This window comes from Abramis brama (assembly GCF_963993115.1).
Source record: "Abramis brama genome assembly, chromosome: 20".
NCBI lineage: Eukaryota > Metazoa > Chordata > Actinopteri > Cypriniformes > Leuciscidae > Abramis > Abramis brama.
The window spans coordinates 6,713,650-6,740,161 of record NC_139982.1 but is presented as its reverse complement, the minus strand read 5'-3'; the positions used below and the strand labels follow the sequence as shown (position 1 = coordinate 6,740,161).

Below are 26,512 nucleotides of genomic sequence, written 5' to 3'. Positions count from 1 at the left end.
ATGGTCCAGATGAAGATGTTGATTGTGTTCATTGCTGTAGTTTAGTCTTGTGTGATGATGAAGAGTGTGTTCTGCTCTCAGTCATGAAGTGTTAAACTCACAGCACTATAAACACTCTCAGAGCACTGAAGCATGTGCTGACAATGCAAAGAAGTGGGCAGGATTTACAACAGCTTGTGCTGATAACAAACTAATATACACTAGAGTTACAGAATCATGACTTTATTTTGTATTTTTATTGTGACTCCTGAGACACTGAGGATGTGCAGATGAACGTCCATCTCTGTGTCCATATTCAGTCATGTGACCATCATCACTGCTACACTTCCACTAGATGAACCGCCATCACTAAAGTAAGATCATGAATCATGAGTCTGTTCAGAAACTATCAGGACTGATTGTGAATCTCTAATCAGAGTTCATGGTGTCACTCCATCTATCATGAAGCCTCATGTGTGTCTGAAATCATCAAATGGAGAAGAAACAGGCTGTTAAAGATGGAGACATATTAGAGCTTGTTCGCGTTTCATGATCTTGTGTGGAGATTCATAACCAGTCCAGATACTTTTAGAACAGACCTTGAATATGAAAACATGCTTGACTGTGTAGAACATGCAAAATACCTTTTATATTTTCATTGTTGACACTTTCTATTGACTTTGGCTCTAATATTCAATAAACTCATTATTTGAAGAGATTTTCACTGAAGATTGAAGTCTGAAGCTGCAGGTTTTTCTGTGAATCATGATGATTGATCTGCATATGAAGAACAGAAGCATCATTATGAGAAACTCCACAACATCATCCATGATCAAAGAGGTCAAAGGTCACCTCAGAGGTCACAGCTCATCAAATATATTTCTTTAAACAGTGTTATATCAGAAAGCATTTAGTCAAATCTGAATGAGTGAGTGTTGAGAAGAGCTGAGGATCTTCTAATATCAGTGTGTTGAAGTGTTGTTTCTCTCTCTCTGCTGGAGTGTGTGTTCACTCGAGTGGAATAGAGGTTTTTGTACGAGCGTTTCATTAGATTGTATCACTGTGGTGGACTTTCGGTGGAGGAACTAAACTGGTGATCAAATGTAAGTATATTTAATTACATATTATTTAATTTAAAAAAATACAATTTTAATTTCAGAAAGTGTTTTACAGTTGAAACAAGAACAACATTTATTAATAATAATGATTATTAGATATTGTGGCAAAACTTTACTTGAAGCCTTTATGTATAATGCATTATAAAGGTATCAATAGCGTATGTTATAATGTCATATATGTTTTCATAAATAACTGTAACCAAAGTTAAAATGTTTTATAATATTTACAAATTCCTTGTTACATCTAGAATTGGTTGTTTGTCATGAGTTTTAGTGTATTATAATTTTTTGGAGGTGTAACAATGAATAGATAATATTATAATGTGTTAAAACCTTGGTTACAATTATTGATGAGATCATACATGCATCATAATGTGTAAAACAATATATAATTAATGCATTAAAAATACTTTTTATAATGTAATATGCATAAAGGCTTAAATTAAAGTGTTACTGATATTTTTGTATAATTATTTAATCTAAAACAATGATATTATTATAAGAATAACATTATTCCTTTCAAAATATATATGTATAAAATGAAATAAGATTCTAAACATATTTCCACACTGTGTCTCACTATGAGTTTATTCAGTTTATTACAGGTTTGTTTTTCCTTCATTTATTTCTACACTGAGTTCATATTTAGTTCATCTTTTATTGTAGAAATCATACATGGAAAAAGAGATTTGACATCAGAATGTAAATGTTGCTCCTTTCTGTAGTTCAGTCAATGATACTGAATCTCTTTTGCTCATGTTGTGCTTATAATTCAGTGTTTTGTTCATTCTGTGTGATTCAATTGTGTTTTAACTCAGTTTGAAATTGAGTTACATTTTCAGTTCAGGTGAATATCTCAAAATTTAAGATATTTATGTTCAGAGTGAATAATTGCTGGAATTAAAGCAGTCAGATCGGCCTGATAATAGATAATATGTGTTATAACTGCTGTTACACTTATTGATGAGATCATACATGCATTTTAATGTATTTAGAAATGCACAATTAATGCATTAAAATACTTTTATAATGCAATATGTATGAAAGCTTTAAATAAAGTGTTTGAATAAATGTGTGTGTGTGTGTGTGTGTGTGTGTGTGTGTGTGTGTGTGTGAATGTGTTGTGTTTGTCTCCTGCAGCTGGTCCCACAGTGAAGCCCTCAGTGTCTCTGCTGCCGCCCTCTTCTCTGCAGATCTCTGGAGACTCAGCCGCACTGCTCTGCCTGCTCAGCTCTTACTCTCCACAGGGGGCGCTGGTGAGCTGGACACTGGACGGGTCAGAGGTCACCGAGGGGGTTCTGACCAGCGCAGAGAGCCAGCAGGACGGCCGCTACAGCCGCAGTAGCGTCCTGACCCTCAGCAAAGCACGCTGGGAAGCGGGAGAGCTGTACGTCTGCAGAGTAACACATGATGGAGCTCCTCATGAGGTCTCGTTCCACAAGAGCTCTGAGTGCTGATGTTTCTCTCCTGAAGATGAGCCGTATCTGAGTGTCCTGTGTCAGGCAGGATTCACATGAGTCTAGTGCTGCAGCTGTAGTGATTTACAACTCAATACTGAAAGAGTGTGTGTGTGTGTGTGTGTGTGTGATCTTTCAATCTGCTGTGTTTGCTGCAACATTCAATAAAGCTTCTCAACAAGTTCACTTTGTGTCTGACAACATCATTCAACTAACAGATGAAGATGCAGGTGCTTTTCAGAAGGTTGATGTAGCAGTAAATGTCAAATAAAGCTCTTGGGGTTTGAACATGGTCTCTGGAGACAGAGCTGCTCTATTCTGAGAGGATCACAATCACTCCACCCTGACAATGCAAATGGGCTTTCAGTCTCACTCTCTGATTGGTTACATGATCTGGACTGGAACACTTTCACTTCTGCTTTAGTGAAGCAGCGCAGACAAACTGATCATTTCATTTATAGGAGATTAAAAAGTTTATTATATAAAAATATCATAAAAATATAAAAAATAAAAAAAAATCAAGAATCAGCCGTTCTGACACTAATTGTTACATAATCATTACATTTATAGACAATGGTGTAAATATATTTGAAAATGTTATGAAAATCATAACTAATACATGATCACAAATGAAGAATCAGTGTGTTGTTAATAAATGTTAATATCATAGTGTATTTGTTCATTGTTCATACATGTTTATATTAAAGTGTATTTGTTAATTGTATAATAAAAACTCTTGGTTGAGTTTGTGTTTCACTGCCAGTTTCTGCCCAGCCGACTCTCAGCCAGATCTGTCTTACAGTGCCTGGGCCAGACCTGGGCCATATCAGTCAATAAGAGTCGCTTTACAGGGTGTGGGCCACATCTGGGCCAGAGGAAGCTCTGTGTGTCCATGTTCAGTGTGTTGGGCCAGTTTTGGGCCGGGGACCCAGCCAGAAGTGGAGGTGGGCCAGGCAAAGTTTGCTCTCTGGCCTGCTGTTATCAACTCAAGAGTGAACCAGAATCATGTTGCTCTAGTGATGGAGAAACAAAGCTTTTAGAAACCATTGAACCGATTGATTTGCATAATGATTCACTGTATTGAAGCTCTGGAAACGCCACACGCTGGTCAGAACAGCGGAAACTCAGCATAAAAACACCTTTTACACACCAAATGCAAATGTTTTAATTTAAAGTCTAATCTATTCAATGCAATTACCAAATCATCTAATACCAGTGAATATGAAATGTGTTTATAATATGTGTTAGTTTATTAAATTAGGGCTTGTTTTTGTTTTGTTTTATGGAGAGCTTGCACACTAAAAACAGCTGGGTTATTTCATCTACCCAACCGCTGGGTTAAATGTTTTTATGGGTTATTTATATGGAATTTGGGTTATTTTGTTCAACTCATGCGTTGAGTCAAAATCCACCAACCCAACATACATCGGTTGACCCAGCACGTGGGTTGTTTATCAGCAGAGTCCACACACCGAGCGCTCGTCACAGCAGAGAACCTGACTGGTCATCCAGCGAGGCAAATAAATAATAAAAGGTTTGTGTACACTACATGTCTAATTCACACTATCTGTGTTGCGTTACCTATTAAAGTAGTATCTTTATATTGTCACGGCTAGTTGGTTGGTTTGGCTAACAACGTAGCTAACGTTAGCCATTTATGGCCATTCAACATTTAATTTAACCACTGCCCTGGTTACAACCTCCAGCAACTCCTCAATAACGGGAATATGGGGTGGCGAATCTCCATATCCACGTGATTCGGTGTTGAGAATATCTAACTCCTCGGAGCCAGATAAATCAAAGGCCGGGTCTTTAACACGGTCGGAAGAAGCCGCAGCGCAAGACCAGTGGAGCTGGTTAATAAACACTGAGAAAGGGTCGCAACCGTCTCAGTATTATATGCCAGCCCCACGTGCGAATCCCATGCATACAAGCGGAGCGATGCCTCGACAGACGCGGGACCTGATGCACTGGGAACGCGAGCCTGATCTAATTGATCGAACAGACTCAAACGGGAGCGGAGCTTTTTCATAGGTAACTGAAAACAGTTTGCATAGACAGCGCCCTCGAGCACTGCCCGTGCATGCTCCACTCCCAGACAAACAACACACAACGAGTGTGTGTCATCCTCGCTCAAATAGCTTGGGCAAGGGGACGCACACCGTCTGAGTCGTTTCTCTATATTCGCCATATATATTGAGATAGACAAACAACACCAAATAAGACAATACAGTCACACAGAATGCTTGCTGAAGACAGAAAGCTGACGCGGCTATGTGCCAGTGTCCTTTTATAGCTTCCGGATCACCGTCACATGCAACGTCACGAGTGACGAAAGACACAGCACCAATCAAGATTGGAGTAGTTCCATTACAGACTTCAGACGCGTCATGCCGAAGGCATTCCCCAAAGGGTCGAGTATCAATGCAGCGTCTCAATAGTACAGTAGTACAGTAGTACAGCGTCTTACAATAGTAACCTGAGACGTTTTCTTCTTTTAGACCAGTTGATCCCAAGAGCTGGCCCTAGGCTGAAGTTCCTCAAACATTTAGAGGACTTGTAAGATCAGTGTAGACATGAGAGGCTCAATTCTTCAGTTTTCCACACACTGTATTTATTTCTGAGTATTTAATAGAGCTAATGGCTCTTAATAGCAGCTTTTTAATAGGAATTTGAATTTCATGAATTTGTTCACTATTAGACTAGACCTGTTGACTGTTGGCCTGTTGAATGTTCAGCCAGTTCATTCGTAATTGTTGTTTTGCTCTGAATGTTTTCCTACTTGAGTGAAATTAACTGCACCAGTTCCACTATATTGTTGATATTAATTAATGCAATATAATACATTTTTTCAAAGATTCCATTATGTTGTTTTGTTTTTGTATTGTTTAAGTGTTTATTGCATAATATATGCATAAATCTAGCATGTATTCTGTTCTAGGTTTGTAGTTTAACAGTTGTATAGCTATGGGTATTCTATTGCAATTTATTTTCTTAAATTGTACTGTAATGTGTTAGAATTACTCTGGCATATGGGTTAATTTTACCCAGCATTTGGGTACACTATATAACAAATATGTAGTTGAATCAACCCAGAATTGTATTTAATTTGACCCAGCATTTGGGTAGAATATTTAACTCATCTGTTGGGTTAAAAATAACCAACCCATCTTGCTGGGTCAAATTAACTACTGCTGGTCTGGTGCAATATTGATCCAGCGGTTGGGTTATAAAACAACCCAAGTTGGGTTATTTTTAACCCATCAGACCAATTAGACACTTTTAAGTACAACTCATTTTTTATTATAAAAATGTGTCAATAAATATTAATATTTAAAAAACTGATCTGAGATCAGGTAAAATGAAATAGACAGTGGTTCATGGGTTCACAGAGATCATCGCCCCCTAGTGACGAACCAGTGACATTTGGAAACAGTGATGACATGAAGCCAGTGCTGCCAGATTTGGGCAGTTTTGAGTTTGATTGTGCTGGTAAAAATTGGTTTGGCGGTTTTCAAACACCTACATTTTACAGACTAATTGGTTAATAACCAAAACTCAATTGTGCATGTAGTTCATAAAATCAGTCATCAGCCGTCTACCAGGACATTTCCAGAGAACTTCATGCTTCCTTCAGCAGACAAGCTTTATGGTGATGCTTCCTTCATTTTCCAGCAGGATTTGCACTGGCCCACACTGCCAAAATAACCAAAACCTGGTTCAATGACCACTGTGTAATTACTGTGTGATTTCATGTAATATTCTAATTTTTTGAAATCCTGTTTTCGTTGGTTTTATGAGCTGGAAGCCCAAATTATGTACAAATAAAAAACTAAATACTTGAAATTGTTTAAGTTGTGGGCCCTGAATCTATAATCTATGGAAGTTTAACGTTTTGAATGGAATTATGGAAATAAATAAACTTTTCCATGATATTCAATTTTTTTGGAAAGGGTCTGTATAATATTATGTTACATGTTTACTTGCATCATAATAAATGAATAAAGTGTGTGAAAGGTTTGATATTGTGTAGTTTGTGATCCTCCATCAGCAGCTGCAGTTTCTCTCAGCTGTATCAGTGCAGTCACTGTGACGTCTGACTGACAGAGGTTTTTGTACGACTCTTTATCACTGTGTGAACACTGGACCACTGCTGTGATAACTCTGACAGTAATAATCTCCTGTATCTTCAGTCTGGACTCCACTGATGGTCAGAGTAAAATCACTGCCAGATCCACTGCCACTGAATCTAGATGGAGTTCCAGACTGAAGGCTGTTCACTCTATAAATCAGGAGTTTAGGAGCTTCTCCAGGTTTCTGCTGATACCAGGCTAAGTAGCTGCTGTATATTCCTACATCTATATTACACTCTATTGTTGCTGTTTGACTCTGCTGGACAGTTTTAACTTCAGGTTGAGTCAGAGTCACTCCTCTGGATTCTGAAGAAGAGAAAATAAAGTCAATTAGTTTGTTAATCATCTTTTAAGAAATCAATGTTTGTATATTAAAATGATCAAAACAACATATTATATTTATATAAAAAAGTAACAACCTTGAATAAACAGTGCAATGGTCCAGATGAAGATGTTGATTGTGTTCATTGCTGTAGTTTAGTCTTGTGTGATGATGAAGAGTGTGTTCTGTTCTGCTCTCAGTCATGAAGTGTTAAACTCACAGCACTATAAACACTCTCAGAGCACTGAAGCATGTGCTGACAATGCAAAGTGACTCTCTCTATTTAAATCATTATCCTGAAGACTGTAGATCAGTCACACACACATTATCAAACAACTTCCTCATGTTGAGAAATGCCAAGCTATTATACACACATTTCTGAAGAGTCTATTGACAGAATCATACATATTATTGATTCAGTCATTATTAATATTAACATTGCACTTATTTAACAACTGACGAGGAAACTATTGATTTGAAGACATGCATATATATTAACCCTCTGCAAACATTTTGATGGCACATGATAACAATTATTCCACATCATTTCTTGGCTCATTTGGGAACATTTTATTGATTTATTGATCATTTCCCCTCCTTCCCTTGTTTGATACAGGCATAGGTTTGTATCATGACTGATATATTTGATTTGATACAGGCATAGGTTTGTATCATGACTGATATATTTGATTTGATACAGGCATAGGTTTGTATCATGACTGATATATTTGATTTGATACAGGCATAGGTTTGTATCATGACTGATATATTTGATTTGATACAGGCATAGGTTTGTATCATGTCGTGTCATGAACTTGATGTAATGAGATTTGACTCCGAGTGAAGCAGTTCTTCTCTGCTGTGAATCACAGGTGTACGTTACACTTTTTGCACATCACTTTGGGTGTTCCTGTGCACCCAGAACCCTGAATCTTCCCTTCTTGTCACACATTATTTGCCATTGTGAGGTATTGTCCAAGACATCCTTGAAAAGTACTCCTTATCGCACAACGTTGCCCTGAGGCAACAAAAAGAAAAAAACTGAATTTCTGAACCTGCAAAATAAGAAAAACTTCATAAATCCTGCCAAAAGGCCTCTCTACACCTTCATACACACACATATTTGTTATGTACAGTTCATGTCATTTTATATAAGACTATTAAAGCAAATAATCTTGCCTTCTTCTCACACCATGTGCTCCTGTGAGCATGTGTCAGAAAAGGACTGTGCTTGATAGCGACTCCCAAACCTTATTGGCCTGTTCTTTGATACTCTTTTAACCCTTCTAATTGGTTGCAATCATTTAAAGAAACATGCACTGAACATGATGTACTGAGGGCTTAAGAACACTTTATATAAAATATATATTTTATGAAACATGTTGAACTCTAAAACTGGTAGAAATTCAAAGCCATAAATCTACACAGGGTGTTTTCCAGATGTGAGGTTGATATCTCAAAAAATCTGCTTTCAGTGAGAGTTAGTTTGGGCGCAGTCCTGGGTTTGTGATTTGCAGTAGAGTTTTTCTCTCTCAAATACAGGTATTACAAGCACACACACACACACACACACACACACACACATTTTATTACACACATACTCTGACATCCATACCAAAACACCCACACAATTATCACTGCATAATTTATCCAATTAGCTCATTAATATGCCGAAGCAGAAAACAGGAATAAAGTGAGTATTTGCTTTATAGGCCAAACCTGAAAAAATGGCACCATCTGGTAAAATATTAAAAAAATTAAACTTTTGAAGCCTTGCCAACAGAATGAAAGCCTGTTAACAAAGATTGCATAATTTTATAGTTAAATGGCCCTGGGATTAAAAATTGCAGTTTTAAAGGGTTTCAATGTGGACATTTTTGTCCAAAAGGTCCTGAGAGGAAGTATTTTGTGTTACAAGTGCAAAACAGATTTTTTAAAAGGAAATGGGGGTGAAATAGTAAAATTCCAATACAAATACACACCTGTACCAACATTTTTGCAGTTGGCATTAACACAGGCAAAATTATCACACAAAAAAAAGACAAGATGCCATAAGATGCACAAGGGTTAAACATCGTTTTCTTGACAGCATTGCTTTAACTGTGAACAAACATCTGATAGAAGTTTGTTTATAAAAAGGGCAGATTCACTCGTAACCAAATGCAACATAGACGTTTCCTAAATGTGTGTTTAATATGTGACAGGGGACATTTGACAGACGTACAGTATGGCAGATGAAACTCTTAAAAATACATCTTCCAGATGAAAACACATCAGATAGCCGTGTGTGTGTTGAATGTGTGCTATAATGTCATCCATTTGGCCTAAGCTTTTGTCAATACTTTACATTACACACATTAATGCTTATTTTACTAATTTTACATAAAGATTTACATAACTGAAGATAATTTTTAGATTGTATTTGTCTATGATTTAGTAGCCTTCTGATCACATAAATGACAGATCTAACATTAAATCTTGTTTGGATGTTACAGGGACTGATTAACACACGCAATCAAAGGTTTTGAGTCAGTATACTATAGGAAATAATTATTAAAAAACAAATATTTGTTGTCATAATGTTGTTATTTTAACCAGAGTTATTACAGCAGTTTTTGATTCTTGATTTCGGATCACTTGTTGCAGAGCTTTTGTAGTGGAGCAGAGCCTCAAAAAAACATTGTTCCTTCTAGGCGGGATTCTGATTAGAGGCGTTCAGTCATAATCCCGCAGATTAGATAGCAGCTTCGCACCAGTGGCTCCTCAGCCAAGCACTCGCACCAAATGTCTGGTGTGTGTGCTTGGCCGAAAACGCACCTCTCGTACTGAGCAGGATTACTATTGCAACGACACCGACATCAGTAGGGTAAAACTACACACTGTATACATATAGGCCTACACGAAGTGAATGCCAGCAATCATTCAGTCAGTGACGAATTAATAAAAAATTATGAATTTAACAAAACGATACACAATTGTAGTTTAAGTTCGCGCTGAAACTATATTTACCTTTTTCAAAATAATCCATTAAACCTGCTGAGAAACGAGGAGCGTGAACTAGAATGCATTTCACGGTGCACTTGGTGCAAAAGGGAGAGCGCGCGAAACTTGTCACTTGAAAGCGAAAAACAGTGTTTGAGACTCGTCGCAGCAGATTCAAGCAGCTGTAGTTATGTACTTGTGTTTGTGCTAGAAAAATATACAAGACATTTGTGAGAAAATATTCTACAAGTGTGCAACTCTCATTGGATGAATTCACATACTGATTTGCAGATGAGCTAAATTTCTCCGTGACTTCACCTTTTTTTATGCAGGTGTGTAAATGCGTTTTGCACCATATTCACTGCAGCAACTGTAGCAAAAATGTGAGCGTATATGAGTTTCTTAATTTGTGATTTGTAGAATAGGATTTGTGCACCTGCAATGAAGAATTTGAGAAGGTGAAACTGTTGTGTTGTGTTTGTGGAAGATAAAAAAAAGTCTACAAGTTTGCAACTCTTAAAACATTTCTCTCTGTGACTTCAAATTTACTGATACACATGTGTGGCTATTCTCTACAACTACAAATTTCACTGTCACAGGCGTTCAGTAGTTTTGCACCAAAAATACCTCCATAGTTTTGCCCTTCATAGCCGAGAATTGAGTTCTCTTGATGAGTGTTGTAATTAATTTTTTTTTGTGTGTGTAAAATGCTTGATAAATGGTATTGAATTACTAAATTCTGATGTTATACACAGTTGTATGTAAAAGAGTTGACCCTTTTGTTTATAATGGGAAGAGTGTATGTGTTGAATAATTAATGTTTCAGAGTTAAAAGTCACCTTGAATGGTTAATAGAGGTTATTTTAACGAATTTCGTCGTGTATTTGAGCTATGAGTTAATGCGCAATCATGACGCACATGTTCTACGGGCAGAAGTGCGTCATCGGAAAAATAGCTCTTTGCACATACATAAACTATATGTGCTAAAGTAAGACGTGATTGCAGTAAAAGAAAAAATGTTGAATGTTGTTTATATGCAGACTAACTGCTCTAATGATGTATATTTTTGAAAGGAATGTCTAATTGTATTTTTGGCCTTGTCTTTGCAAGGTTGGGTCTTTTCTTTCTTTCCTTTTCCCCTTTTTCTTGTTTTTTCTTCTACTTTTTGTCATTTCTGAGTCGGATGCTGCACATTTCCTGGACATCGGACGATTTTGAAGAATTGTATGTGAATTGTCCCTGCTTGCTTCACATCGGGAAAAAAACCGTTGCGAGCGGGAACTGACGAGCCATTTGCCCATATAAGGAAGGACCGAGCTTGTGAATCAAGGAACGAACGGAGTGGTAGGATTGTGCACACGTCTTCTGAATTGAACTGTGTTGATCTGAGATACATTGCGGAAGAAGGATCTCGTGGGAGCGGCATTTGAACTGGAACTGAAAATTAGTGTATAAAAAAAGAGGAATCTGAATTATATTGAGACTGCTATTTAAGCAGTTAATTTGACCTGTGATTTTATTTTCTCTGCTGTTATTTTTCTTTTCTTTCAAATTCTATTGTATTTCATTTCATTTAATTTTGATTTTATATATATTTTTTTTCTTTATTTTTTTTTTCTTGGAGAACGAGAGAAAAGGGTATTCTCAAAGGGTTATCATTTGGAAGGATTATATTCGAATTTAAACCGTATACTTACCATTAAATAAGCCAAGTAGAAACAATTTGTATAAATGGGTAACCAAATAAATTATATACATATATATTAATAGAATAAGGGTCAATTCAATTTATTAGCTTGAAACTAAATAGGTCATTAAAAAAGAGAGAAACAATAATAATTATAAACTAAATAGGAAATATAAAATAGGGTTATAATAAGGTTACATTTATTTGTTCCACGGCAAATCCTTGATGTTCTGGTCATTTTTTATATATATATATATATATATATATATATATATATATATATATATATATATATTATTTTTTTTTTTTTTTTTTTTTTTTTTTTCTCCTGTGTGATGTGATGTTTTAAATTTCACTGCTTTATTATTTAAATTCCTTAAATACATCATACCAAATTTTCTAACGCAACGAGTGTTGTCACAAATTCTTTCTCCCCTTGCTGTTGACACAGTCTCTTGAGCGAGTCTGGTCTTCTGGTCACTGGTCCAAATCTTGAAGCGGTGTGCTTCCTTCATGCTCATTTGCATAACTCATTGTTGGTAAGTGAGGGTTGCACTGTCACCGCGACGCAGGTTACACACGTATGTACATATGAACTATTTACAAGTATATATATGTGCGGCAAAATTATTTACAAGTGCAGAAACCACACACATCTTTAAAAAAGTAAAGTGTTGACTACAGGCCCTCCTGCCTGGGTGCCAGTCTGTTGACGCTGCATAGGAGACTCTCCATCCAGTGAGTCTGGAAGCACTTCACCACTTCCTCCCTTGCCACCAAAGCTGCACGCTCCTCAGCATCTGTTTTGGCTTAGTCTTTTAGAAATTCTAGAATTTCACCAAAGCGGGAATCACTGTCCCTCCGCAGCTTAGCATCTGACTCCAGCAGGTTTTCCACCGCTGAAAGGATACTGGAGTCAGGCCTCTTTCTCTTTGCTGGATAAGACAGGGAGTGTGAAGAGAGATACTTAGTACATAAATTGCTAGGAGTAAATGATATGTTTGTGGTTTGTTGTTTTTATTTTATGTATTACACTCTTACATTATTATTGAGTAGATTACATATTTCTATATGCAGTGCAATAGGCCTATAATTCAATTACCTGGTGTAGGGCGACGGGGGGTACTGGTGCCAACAGGAGAGACACAGAAACTCTGTTCTGGTGCGACTGGATCCAGCAGGAAACTGGCCACGGGTTCTGGTGTAGTAGCTAACAAAAGAAACATTTTAGGATCAGAAGTGTATAAAAAAAACCCGTTAAAGCTGCATAACAGATGACACGGATAAGGTAGGCAAGAAACAACCTGCTCTTAAATTAGACCCATATTTCTAAAGGACCGTGTGGTGTTAATATGCGATTCGACGAAGCTAGCTTTCAAACAATTGAAATCAAGCAACCTATTATTGGCTTATATTATTCTGCGCATCTTTTACATTTCTCAACCTGTAAGGCAGACTTTCTTTACAGTCTGATTAGTATAAAATGAGTACTAACCTTGAAGACTCTGATCCAACGGTTCAGTGTTCTCGGGGCCGACGATCGTCTCTAACAACCCGGTTGCGGAGTCCCTCGTGTTGGCGTTACCAGAGTATGCTGGACGGTGGCCTAGAATAGCGTCCAGTGTGGCGTACCACTTGCTTGTTTTACGATTTGCACCACTCTGGTTGTTGTGGTCCTTTATCTTCTTGTAGCCTTGTTTAAGCTTCTTCACCTTCTCTCTGCACTGCTTGGCCGTGTGGTAAACCCCCATTTGCGCTAGCTCCGTGGAGATTTTCCCGAAGATTTTAATATTTCTTGTGGATCCTTCCAGGTCCTTCTGCACCTCTTCGGTGGTGTACATGGCCAGCAGAGCCTGCACCTCAGCATCAGTCCACTTTTCAGAGTTCAGCATTCCGTCCATTCTCGTAGTAGCTAATGTTTTGCGAAAACACACAGCCAGGTATGGCAGACAGCGCGCTGCAAGTTCCGTGTTGACAGTCGGCGTGACTTATAAGTTGAACCAATCAACGTAGACCTAGTGAAAGGGAACTAAAAAAGTCCTCGCTCTAGACTAGGTACTAAAAGAGTTCTAGGAACTACGGTCTGAGGAACTAAAAAATCCCCAACTTAGTCCGGTCGGAACACGAGAAAAAAAGGGTTATATGAACGTTAGGTTCTAGGAACTGCAAAAATCCCTCCGGTCGGAAAGCGGCTATTGACTATATGAGAACTGAACTGAGCTGGACGATAACATCACTGTTTACTCCAGAGCGGCTATATTTTGCTTAGCAAAAAATCGAATTAAAAAGCATTACTTAAAGGGACACTCAACCATTTTTTCATATTAAACTATGTTATTCCCTTAACTAAGACGAGTTGATACATACCTCTCTCATCTCAGTGCGTGCACTTAATCGCTCTAGCGCGCGGTGACACTTTGATAGCACTAAGCTTAGCCCAGTATATTCAATGGTATCTAACAGCAATGAATTTAGAAGTGACCAAACACATCAACGTTTTCCCTATTTAAAAACAGTTACACGAGTAGTTATCCAACCAAGTATGGTGACACAAAATAAAACGTGGCGCTTTTCTAAGCGGGTTAAAAAGGATAACTATAATGTATGGCGGAATAGCACTTTTGGGAGTACTTCGACTCGGCACAGTAAAAAGTCACGCCTGATCCTCTTCCTCTTGACAGAAGTGAGAGGAAGAGGATCAGGCGTGACTTTTTACTGTGCCGAGTTGAAGTGCTCCCAAAAGTGCTATTCTGCCATACATTATAGTTATCCAACAATCATTACACTGATAAAACTTGATCACATTTATGATTTTAGCATGTGTTTTCTAACCAAAGCAATACTGTAATAGGAGAAACTCTTAGGCATATCTTAGGCAACCCTTTACAATAACAGTACATGAATAATCATATTCTAATACCTAATAGTAAGATATGAACTAATCATGAACCAATGAAGAGCTATCCTTAACTATGACAGGAGTCATAAGGATTCATACATGAATAACAGAAGCCTTAACTACATGTTCGTACATGTTTGATAATCAATGCTGTAGCGTATGGACTAGATTCATGATTCTTTCTTTCTGCAAACAATGAACACATTTTTGCTAAGATTCCTAAAGCTTTCAACCTCCTGACTTGTCAGATGCAAATCATGGCCTAACGCCAGAGAGTCTAGGTCAAATTGCCCCCTGACCCTTTTTATGGGCCCGCTGAGGGTCTCCAGAACAACAGACCTTTCCCCACGAGTCATGTGGGGAAAGCTTCAGAGAGATTGTTATCGGGTCTCGGGTCTATAATTCGTTGTAATTCATTATTTATTTATATAATTGATCAATTTGAGCCTATTTGTATTGATAATTGGTTACAATTCATTGTAGTTAATTATCAGTACGGATACAGATACATTGGCAATTTATTCCCTGTTTGGGTTATTTTAATCTGTATGCGACATGTTAATCAAATCCCTGATTAATTATTAATATCCCCTTTATTTGAGCTAGTGTCGTTACAATGCATTAATTAACATATAGGGGGTAAACTCAATCAATATCTCTTTTTTATTATTATTATTTATTAAGGCATTAAGATCAATTTGCAAAATATGTTTTAGTCCTCTTTTTAGTCACCTTTAGCTTGGGTGTGATCACTTATGCTAAGCACTGTATATAAATGAACTACATTAATAACGTTTTTACAACAACAGTTAACTACCACCAAACTTACTTCAGCTGGACTTGGACGATTTTCTTCTAGATCTGCTGTACAGCAGAAACAAACTTTGTTGCATTATTTTCCTGTTATCACTGTAAAGCTGCTTTGAAACAACCTTTATTGTAAAAAGTGCTATATAAATAAAGATGACATGGCTTTGTGATCCTCCATCAGCAGCTGCAGTTTCTCTCAGCTGTATCAGTGCAGTCACTGTGACGTCTGACTGACAGAGGTTTTTGTACGACTCTTTATCACTGTGTGAACACTGGACCACTGCTGTGATAACTCTGACAGTAATAATCTCCTGTATCTTCAGTCTGGACTCCACTGATGGTCAGAGTAAAATCACTGCCAGATCCACTGCCACTGAATCTAGATGGAGTTCCAGTATTACGGTATGTTGCATAATATATGAGGAGTTTAGGAGCTTCTCCAGGTTTCTGTGAGTACCAGGCTAAATGATGATAAAGACCACTAGACATATACACATTACTGCTGGATTTACACTTTATTCTGACTTCTTCTCCTGGTTGAACTGCTGTTATTGATGGACTCTGAGTTACAGTGATCTGTCCTCTACACTCTGAAAGAAAACACAAACAAAAATGATATATATGATGATATACAGTATATGATAAATATATTTCACATATTAAGATAATTAATAATCATTGTAAAAGCTGTATTACACAAACCTTGAATAAACAGTGCAATGGTCCAGATGAAGATGTTGATTGTGTTCATTGCTGTAGTTTAGTCTTGTGTGATGATGAAGAGTGTGTTCTGTTCTGCTCTCAGTCATGAAGTGTTAAACTCACAGCACTATAAACACTCTCAGAGCACTGAAGCATGTGCTGACAATGCAAAGTGACTCTCTCTATTTAAATCATTATCCTGAAGACTGTAGATCAGTCACAAACACATTTCGGTTACACTTTACAATAAGGTTCATTAGTTAACATTAGTTAATTACATTAGTTAGCATGAACTAATAATGAACTGCACTTATACAGCATTTATTAATCTTTGGTAATGCTAATTTCACCATTAATACTTTATTAAAATCTTAACAACATTGTTGAACAAACAATGAACAGCTGTACTTTGATTAACTAACGTTAACAAAGATGAACAAATACAGTAACAAATGTATTGATCATTATTTGTTCATGTTAGTTAATACAAAAATACAATACATTGTAGAATTGAAAATTATCTTGACTGTTTTTCTACCCCCTCTTCCTACCACAATGACCGTTTGGAGTTTCTAAAGGCACAGAGGGGCTGATAGTGATCAAGGCCTGTAGGCCAAGATGTGTGTACTTCGGGGGTCGATGAATTGTCACAGCTTTAGTATGGCGGGGGAAGTTGTAATTATCTGATTGGTCAGTTTGAATGTCTCACATCTGGGTTTTAGTCACATGGTCAAGGAAAGGATAAAAGAAGATTGTAACTGTTGCTCTGGCTCTTTGATGCTCTGGCTCTCTTCTCTGGGTCCCTTTCTTGGGGTTCTCTCTCTTTACCTCCTCCTTCCTCTCTTCTTTTGCCTCCTCTTTCCTCTTACTCTCTGTCTCTCTCTCTCAGGTAACATTTTTCATATATGCTGGGTACAATTAATAATATAAGTTATCATCATCATCTCATACATCTATTTTGTAACTATTTTAAGTGTAACCATAACCATATTTTGTCATTAAACCTTTTCAATTACAACTAATGTGCTAACTAGTTTTGATTTTGTATTGACTTTGAAGTGCTACATATTGCAATTGTAACCTGCGTCGCGGCGACAGTGCAACCCTCACTTACAAACAGCGAAATATGCAAATGAGCGTGAAGTGCACCGCTTCAAGATTTGGACCAGTGACCAGAAGACCAGACTCGCTCAAGAAAGAATTTGTGACAAACACTCGCTGCGTTAGAAAATTTGGTATGATGTATTTAAGGAATTTAAATAATAAAGCAGTGAAATTTAAAACATCACATTACACAGGAGGGAAAAAAAAAAAAAAAAAAAAAAAAAAAAATATATATATATATATATATATATATATATATATATATATATATATCTTTCAATCTTTCATTTGAAAGTCACGTGTCTAGTATTTGTAAAACCGCATTTTTCCATCTTAAAAATATATCTAAATTACGTCATATGCTCTCATTGACAAATGCGGAACAATTAGTCCATGCGTTCATGACCTCAAGGATAGATTATTGTAATGCTCTACTGGGTGGTTGCCCTGCACGCTTAATAAACAAACTACAGCTAGTTCAAAACGCAGCTGCTCGAGTTCTTACCAGAACCAGGAAGTATGACCATATTAGCCCAGTTCTGTCAACACTGCACTGGCTCCCTATTAAACATCGCATCAATTTTAAAATATTGCTGATTACTTACAAAGCACTAAATGGTTTAGCTCCGCAGTACTTGAGCGAGCTCTTAACGCATTATACTCCTTCACGTCTATTGCGATCTCAAAATTCCGGCCAGTTGATAATACCTAGAATATCTAAATCGACTGCTGGCGGTAGATCCTTTTCCTATTTAGCACCAAAACTCTGGAACAGCCTTCCTACCATTGTCCGGGAAGCAGACACACTCTGTCAGTTCAAAGCAAGATTAAAGACACATCTCTTTGACCTAGCATTCACATAATACATTATAGACTTCTATAATTCAATGTTAGGCTGCATAGATTAGGTCAGCTGGAACCCGGGAACACTTCCCATAAATCCTGATGTACTCGTTACATCATAAGAAGAATGGCATCTACGCTAATTTTAGTGTCTTTGTTTATCCCAAGGTCTTCCCGCAGCCTGCCGGATCCAGGCCGTATCCAGATCTGATGAAGGACCTTCGCCTGGACCGATGACAACGCAGTGCTGAAGTGCCAACTAGTCTCTCCCTATGGAGGATCCCTTTCCCACTCTACAGATAAAGCGTCGTCGGGAAAACTCAATTTGCGTATCTACCCCGAATTGATAAAATAAAATAAAATAAAATTCTTAATCAAAACTATAAGGAAACACCAGTAATTTGATTAGGCTTGGTTTGTAGGGAATTACAAACCTGCATACATATATTCAAACACACATAACTATAGAACCAATTCTTAATGCGCATATGAACACCATCAGCGTTTCTCACAGGATCGCGTTTAAAGTCTGCGTAGAGAGAATGGTGTCGTCTTGGCGGCCCCTAATTTAAGCAGATGGGAGTTTTACTTACTCAAACATGTTCTGAGGGCAGAAAGGAAAATGATTGGTTTACAGCTTCAACCAATGAAACTGAAGCAAGGGCGGGGTTTAGACGTTTGAATTCGAGGTGCGCTGCGGAGGGATTCTTGAGGAATAGTCGGAATAAAAGACGTTCGTGGGAGAACGCATTTATTGCAAGGTAAGTGAATTTACTACTATATTTAATTACAATTCAACATCCTCTAACGTTTACTAAGATAATAAGCGAACATTTAAAAATGCACAGAACTAATAATCATTGTCTAAATATCGTATTGTATGCATTTTGATTTGACTGTTTCATCAGTCAACCAAAACAAAGCTGCTTATGGGGTAACTGGTGTAAAACATGCTTTTCCAATGCTACCTCGCTGTCTGTTAAATTGATATGCGAGAACAGAACTAGTTCAAATTTTCCGCGATATTTCAACGGTCAAAATGATATATCTCCCGCCTTAGCGCTTTGTTATTTTTTACATTACAGTTTAAATTGCTGTTATTTTTAGTGTATTACGCGCTGCTCTTAGGGCAGGAGTACGTCCAGTACTTGCTGTTCCACTGCCAATGAATCTAGATGGAGTTCCACATTCTGAAGGCTTCTTATGTCATAAATCAGGAGTTTAGGGGCTTCTCCAGATTTCTGCTGATACCAGTGTAAGTAATGACCATATGAACTATGATAATACACATTACTGCTGGTTTTACAGTTTATTCTGACTTCTTCTCCTGGTTGAACTGCTGGTATTGATGGACTCTGAGTTACAGTGATCTGTCCTCTACACTCTGAGAGAAAACAGGAAACAAAATGAAAATATATATTTCACATTTTAAGAGAATTAATAATTATTGTAAAAACTGTATTACACAAACCTTGAATAAACAGTGCAATGGTCCAGATGAAGATGTTGATTGTGTTCATTGCTGTAGTTTAGTCTTGTGTGATGATGAAGATTGTGTTCTGCTCTCAGTCATGAAGTGTTAAACTCACAGCACTATAAACACTCTCAGAGCACTGAAGCATGTGCTGACAATGCAAAGAAGTGGGCAGGATTTACAACAGCTTGTGCTGATAAACTCATAAACTCTACATAGAAGATTTTATTTTCAGAATAATGTTATTGAACCATTTAGTGATTAATTGCACATATTTATTAATTGTGAAATATTTGTGTTTATGTTTGTCAGGCTGATAAGACACTAGGTTTTGTCTGGAGAATCATGAATGTAGATCATTTTAAACATATGTCATACGCAGCAGTTTCTCTGAGTTCAGTTCTGTGCTACACCTTTACAAGCATGTTAACAATGAGAAATCAAGAACTAAATAAATCAGTTTTACTATATTTAGAGTCATAATAAAAAAGTCCATTATGGTCTTTGGAGTCAATGTTGACATGTTGCTCTCTGAGAAATATTTTCATGATGTCTATTTTTCCCATATTTTCCACATGAGTGAAGTTCATCAGGACTCATAATCAGGTCATTATATATTAAACAATGTGCATCTGAAATGTTCAGAATTATTGATTCATTTATTTGAAGCTGCAGGTTTTTCTGTGAATCATGATGATTGATCTGCATATGAAGAACAGAAGCATCATTATGAGAAACTCCACAACATCACCCATGATCAAAGAGGTCAAAGGTCACCTCAGAGGTCACAGCTCATCAAATATATTTCTTTAAACAGTGTTATATCAGAAAGCATTTAGTCAAATCTGAATGAGTGAGTGTTGAGAAGAGCTGAGGATCTTCTAATATCAGTGTGTTGAAGTGTTGTTTCTCTCTCTCTGCTGGAGTGTGTGTTCACTCGAGTGGAATAGAGGTTTTTGTACGAGTGTTTCATTAGATTGTATCACTGTGGTACACATTCGGTGGAGGAACTAAACTGGTGATCAAATGTAAGTCTATTTAATTACATATGTAATAACCTGATTGCTTATTAAATCAGTATATTGTTTTTTTGTTTACAAGTTAAATAACACTGGGGTGTTAAATGTTTTTTCTACATGGTAATGTACATTATTTCATGTTTTGATGGTAAAACATATATGTTAAAATATTAAGGAATTTCATAGTTTAGTTGTAAGTTAAAAACAAATCTGTATTATTCTGTTTATTCCATGGTGATGCTTTTTTTACATGTGCACGAGAGAAAGAGGAAATATTATATAGCTCAGTGACTTTAGGCCTGAATAACTTACCCCTCGTTTCTGTGGACTGCGGTGGAGTTTACTAACGACCTGTACCGCGAGAGAGTGAGTTGAGTGGTGCTGTTAGGACAGAACTGAACTAGCTGAGTGAAGCTAACGCTAAGCTAACGCTACTGCGTCGGAAGGATCAGCCTCGTCAGAAGTCGGACGGTGAGGAGAGACGGTGTTGCCGCCCGGAGATTCAGTACTCATCCGAGTTGAGGACAACGGGACAGAGAGAGGTTCTGCGTGCAACAAGCTTGCTTATCTGATCGTGAGGACAAGGTTCTTTTCATTCCTGACTGGTAGGATTATTGCTTTCAATTTTTTTCCGGATAAGAGCTCCAACGCGCGCCAACGTTTCTAAAAACTAAAGAGTGCACTCTAAAAAAATTTAACTTTATCTTAACTGGTTCAAACTATGTTTCCTCTAAAAACTGTATTGTTTTTTTCATTGTTCAATCTTTGAATACAGTAGACTAACAAGTCTGAACTGCAGTTATTGTGTGTGTGTGTGTGTTAATCATTTCATCATTTAAGTAGGCTACACTGTATAAATACTAATTCTTATTTTTACTAGTGACATTTTCGCATTGGTTTATTCATTGATTATTATTTCTGGGAAACCTCATTTGTAAGTGAGTATCATATTTTATCCTAGACACAGTTTTTATACATCGGAATGTCTCTTTTGCCATAGGAATGCTTCAGTAGGGAAAAAAGGGTTAAAGATTAAGAAATCACTCCTTTAACTTAACGAGCCGGGTGGCAAAAGGGTTACACATATTTTAAAAAAATACAAAAATTTAGATTATTAATATTTTTTGTAAAGTTGAAACAATACTTTTTTTATATAATAATGATTATTAGATACTGTGGCAAAACTTCATTTGAAGCCTTTATGTATAATGCATTATAAAAGTTTCAATTATGTAGATAATAATGCTTTATATATTTTTAATCAATTATTGTAACCAAAGTTAAAGGCTCAGATGGAAAGCATCTCGTCCAGACAGCAGAAGTGACTGAATGCACTGCACTTGAGTCTCTACTGATGATCTGATGAGTTGATCAGGTGTTTGATAGGGAGAGTCTCCAGGACCAGGGTTGGATCTAGATCAAGATGATCAGTCCTTTACATGCAGTCTGTAAGCAATGACATCATTACTGCATGGCACTGTCATGACGTGCTGGGAAAAAAGGAAGCAAATGCAGGCGATCTCAAGAAAGTACGTTTATTATCACTCAGAACAGAAGTTGACTCAGGCAGATTGTGAGGGTCAGACGGCTGTAGCAGGGTGACGCAGGGACTTAGATGGTCGTGATGAATCCGGCGGTGAAACGGCGTGAAGGTGAAGACAGGAACCAGACACGAAGAACAAACAGCACAGGACTCCAGGAAGACATCAACTCAAACGGGAAACACGGCACAAACATCGAGCAACGATCTGACAATGAGAGAAGGATTCAGTGAGTCTTTTAAAGGAACAGGAGATGAGTGACAGCTGGCGCTGAGCTGATTGCGGATGATGTGATTAACTGATAATTAATACGGTGACACCCACACACACACGCACATGGCACACAGACAACAATAACAAATGCACGAGACAAGCAGGAAGCAGCGCACTCATGAACCGTGACAGTACCCCCCCTCCTAGGGACGCCTCCTGGCGTCCCCAGACTCCCTTACCTGTCGATGGAAATCATCAATAAGGGAGTGATCTAGTATGTCTCTCGCGGGAACCCAACTCCTCGCCTCCGGACCGTAACCTTCCCAGTCCACCAAGTACTGGAATCCTCGTCCCCTCCGCCTGGTGTCCAGAATACGGTTAACCGAATACGTCGGTTCCCCATCTACAAGACGCGGCGGTGGGGGAACCGGTACAGGCGGATTAATTGCTGATCGAAACACAGGCTTAATTTTGGAGACATGGAACACGGGGTGTATCCTCCTGTACGCTGGAGGAAGGTTGAGGCGGACTGCCACCGGACTAATAATCTTGGTGACAGTGAACGGGCCAATAAATTTGGGTGCTAACTTATTCGAGACGGAACGGAGAGGAATGTTCTTAGTAGAAAGCCACACTTTTTGACCGACGATGTAAACGGGAGGCTTAGACCGGTGGCGATCGGCGTTAGCCTTAGTGCGCGCCCCCACCTGGAGTAGAGTCTCACGGGCTCTAGTCCAGGTGCGGTGGCACCTCTGGACAAAGGCGTGTGCGGAGGGAACCGCGACTTCAGATTCCAGACTGGGAAAAACAGGTGGCTGGTATCCTACACTACCTTCAAACGGAGAAAGGCCCGTGGATGACACTGGTAACGTATTGTGGGCGTACTCCACCATAGACAGTTGTTGACACCAGGAAGTCGGATTCTTGGAAACCAAACACCGTAACATTCTCTCTAAATCCTGGTTGGCTCTCTCGGTCTGGCCATTGCTCTGAGGGTGAAAACCAGAGGACAGGCTAACAGTCGCGCCCAGTAATCTACAGAACTCTTGCCAGAATTTGGACACAAACTGGGGACCCCTGTCAGAGACCACGTCAATCGGAAGGCCATGTAAACGAAAGACGTGGTCAATGACGGCAACCGCTGTCTCCTTGGCTGACGGCAATTTGGGCAAGGGAATGAAATGAGCCGCCTTCGAGAACCGGTCCACCACGGTCAAAACAACCGTGTTGCCCTGGGAGGGCGGGAGGGCGGTAATAAAATCTAGAGCGATGTGGGACCAGGGTCTCGAAGGGACTGGCAGCGGTTGGAGTAACCCATCTGGCGCGCGATTGGAAGTCTTACCAGTGGCACATACCGAGCAAGCCAAAACAAAATCGTGAATGTCGCGGGCCATCCGTGGCCACCAGAATCGCTGCTTAACCAAAAACCTCGTGCGATTGATTCCAGGGTGACAGGCTATGTTGGAACAATGACCCCACTGAATAACTTCAGACCGTAGTTCCTCCGGCACAAATAAACGGTTCGGTGGACACCCGACCGGGGGCGTTACCCCTTCTAAGGTCTTCTTGACCTTCGATTCGACCTCCCATACGAGTGTGGAGACAAATAGACTCTCCGGTAAAATGCACTCGGGAGTAACCAGGCGTTCGGAACGATCAAAAAGTCGCGATAAAGAATCGGGTTTAATATTCTTGGAACCCGGGCGGTACGAGAGAGAAAAATCAAAACGACCGAAAAAAAGTGCCCACCGAGCCTGCCTGGAGTTTAACCTTTTAGCAGTACGAATGTATTCCAGATTCTTATGATCGGTCCAAACAATAAAAGGTACCCCCGACCCTTCCAACCAGTGGCGCCACTCCTCCAACGCTAGCTTGACGGCCAACAACTCTCTGTTACCAATGTCATAATTACGTTCGGCAGGAGACAGACGGTGTGAAAAATACGCGCAAGGATGCATCCTCTCGTCCGTGGGGGAACGCTGGGACAACACTGCTCCTACCCCCACCTCTGACGCGTCGACCTCCACCACGAACTGACGTGAGGAATCAGGGGCGATGAGAATAGGGGCCGAAACAAAGCGGTCCTTGAGTTTGGCAAACGCGGAGCCAGCCGCGTCTGTCCACCTGAACGTAGTTCGGGGGGAGGTCAAGGCAGTCAGAGGTGCGGCTAGTTGGCTGAAATTACGGACGAAACGTCTGTAGAAGTTGGCGAATCCCAGAAACCTCTGCAGGGCCTTGCGGGAATCTGGAATTGGCCACTCTACCACAGCCTTAACCTTGTCAGGGTCCATGCGAATCCCCTCGGACGAGATAACGTACCCCAAAAATTGAACCGACTGTGCGTGGAATTCGCATTTCTCCGCCTTGACAAAAAGCCCATTCTCTAGCAACCGCTGAAGCACTCGTCGGACGTGCTGCACGTGTTCCTGGAGAGATGAAGAAAAAATCAATATGTCATCCAGGTAAACATATATGAACTGATCTACCATATCTCGCAGCACGTCGTTGACGAGTGCCTGGAAGACCGCTGGACTGTTGGAAAGCCCGAAGGGCATAACCAAATATTCAAAGTGTCCCCTGGGGGTATTAAAGGCGGTCTTCCATTCATCACCCTCCCTGATGCGGACCAAATGATAAGCATTGCGTAAATCCAGTTTCGTGAAGAGAGTCGCTCCCTGCAACCTCTCGAAGGCTGAAGACATCAACGGCAAAGGATAAGTATTCTTTACCGTGATGTTGTTCAGTCCCCGGTAATCAATGCAAGGTCGCAGGGATCCGTCCTTCTTCCCCACGAAAAAGAACCCCGCCCCTGCAGGAGAAGAGGAAGGGCGAATGAATTTGGTTGCCAGAGAATCAGAAATATATTTCTCCATGGCCTCCCTTTCTGGAGCAGAAAGTGAATACAACTTGCCCTTAGGCGGAGATTTACCTGGCAGTAGATCTATAGCACAGTCGTAGGGACGGTGAGGAGGAAGAGAAGCAGCTCGAGACTTACTAAACACCTCCTTCAGGTCGTGGTACTCCTCGGGCACGGTTGACAAGTCCGCTGCTTTCTCCTGTAAGACAGACATGGGAACAGACGAACAGGCAGACAAAAGACAAGACTTATGACATTCAGTGCTCCATTCATTGATAGTTCTGTGTTGCCAGTCTATTTTGGGATTGTGTTGAGTAAGCCAGGGGTGTCCAAGTACTATGGGAGCCAGGGGGGAGTCCATGATGTAGAAGGTGATGGTTTCAGTGTGGTTTCCGGAGGTGGTGAGTGTGAGAGGAGCAGTGGACAGGGTAATGACAGGGAGGTCTTGGCCGTTGAGTGCGTGGACAGAGATGCGTTGGGTGAGTGGTAGTAGAGGAATGTGATGTTTGATGGCGAAGTGATGATCCAGAAAATTACCTTCCGCCCCAGAGTCCAAGAGTGCGTGGCAGTGGTGTTGGTGATGCGACCATCTAAGTCTAACCGGGAGGAGAGTAGATGTCGCTGATGGTGTTCCTGAGGTCTTAGCAGCGGAGATCCCACCCGACAGTAGCCTCATAGTTACTGCCGGGCTGGGCCTTTTAACGGACATGAGTTCAGAAAATGTCCAGATCCTCCACAGTACAAACAAAGGCCCAGGGATCTCCGCCTCTCCTTCTCCTCCCGGGAAAGCCGAGCTCTCCCCACCTGCATGGGTTCGGTGTCGTTGATGGGGCTGACCGCGTCGGTGCCACTGGACCTCGGGAGGTTGAAGAAGTGGACTGGAGCTTCGGTTGGCGCGCGTCGACTCATCCGGCCAAGCCTGGAGTCCACCCGCAGCGCCAGCTCTATTAACCCGTGGAGGGTCGTCGGGAGGTCCAGGGCGTAGATCTCCTGATGAACGCGGTCAGCCAGCCCATGCAGGAACATGTCCCACTGCGCCGTGTCGTTCCATTGGCACTCGGCGGCCAGGGTGCGGAACTCAATGGCGTAGTCCGATACAGAGCGATTACCCTGTCTGAGTTCCGCCAGCCTCCTAGCAGCCTCCCTCCCGGCCGCCGCGCGGTCGAAGACTTCCCTCATGGCTTCCGCGAGTGCCTGGAACGACACGCAACAGGGATCTCTATTCGCCCACACCGCCGTACCCCAAAGGGCCGCCCTCCCAGTCAGGAGAGTGAGAACGAATGCCACCTTAGAAGTTTCCGTGGCAAACGTGCGTGGCTGTAGGGCGAAATGCATCTCACAACGGGTAATGAAAGCACGACAATACTCAGGT

At 39.8% G+C, this 26,512-nt stretch overlaps 2 gene segments (V, D, J or C); one reads left to right on the top strand and one right to left on the bottom strand.

The window, feature by feature from the left end:
* LOC311071461 (Ig kappa chain V-III region MOPC 63-like) overlaps nucleotides 1-2,740 on the top strand; it is a 38,227-nt gene extending 35,487 nt beyond the window's left edge. Inside the window, exons 3-4 of the V gene segment in view lie at nucleotides 1,031-1,082; nucleotides 2,238-2,740.
* Nucleotides 1-26,512, bottom strand: part of LOC311071458 (Ig kappa chain V-III region MOPC 63-like) — a 178,588-nt gene that overhangs the window by 131,361 nt on the left and 20,715 nt on the right.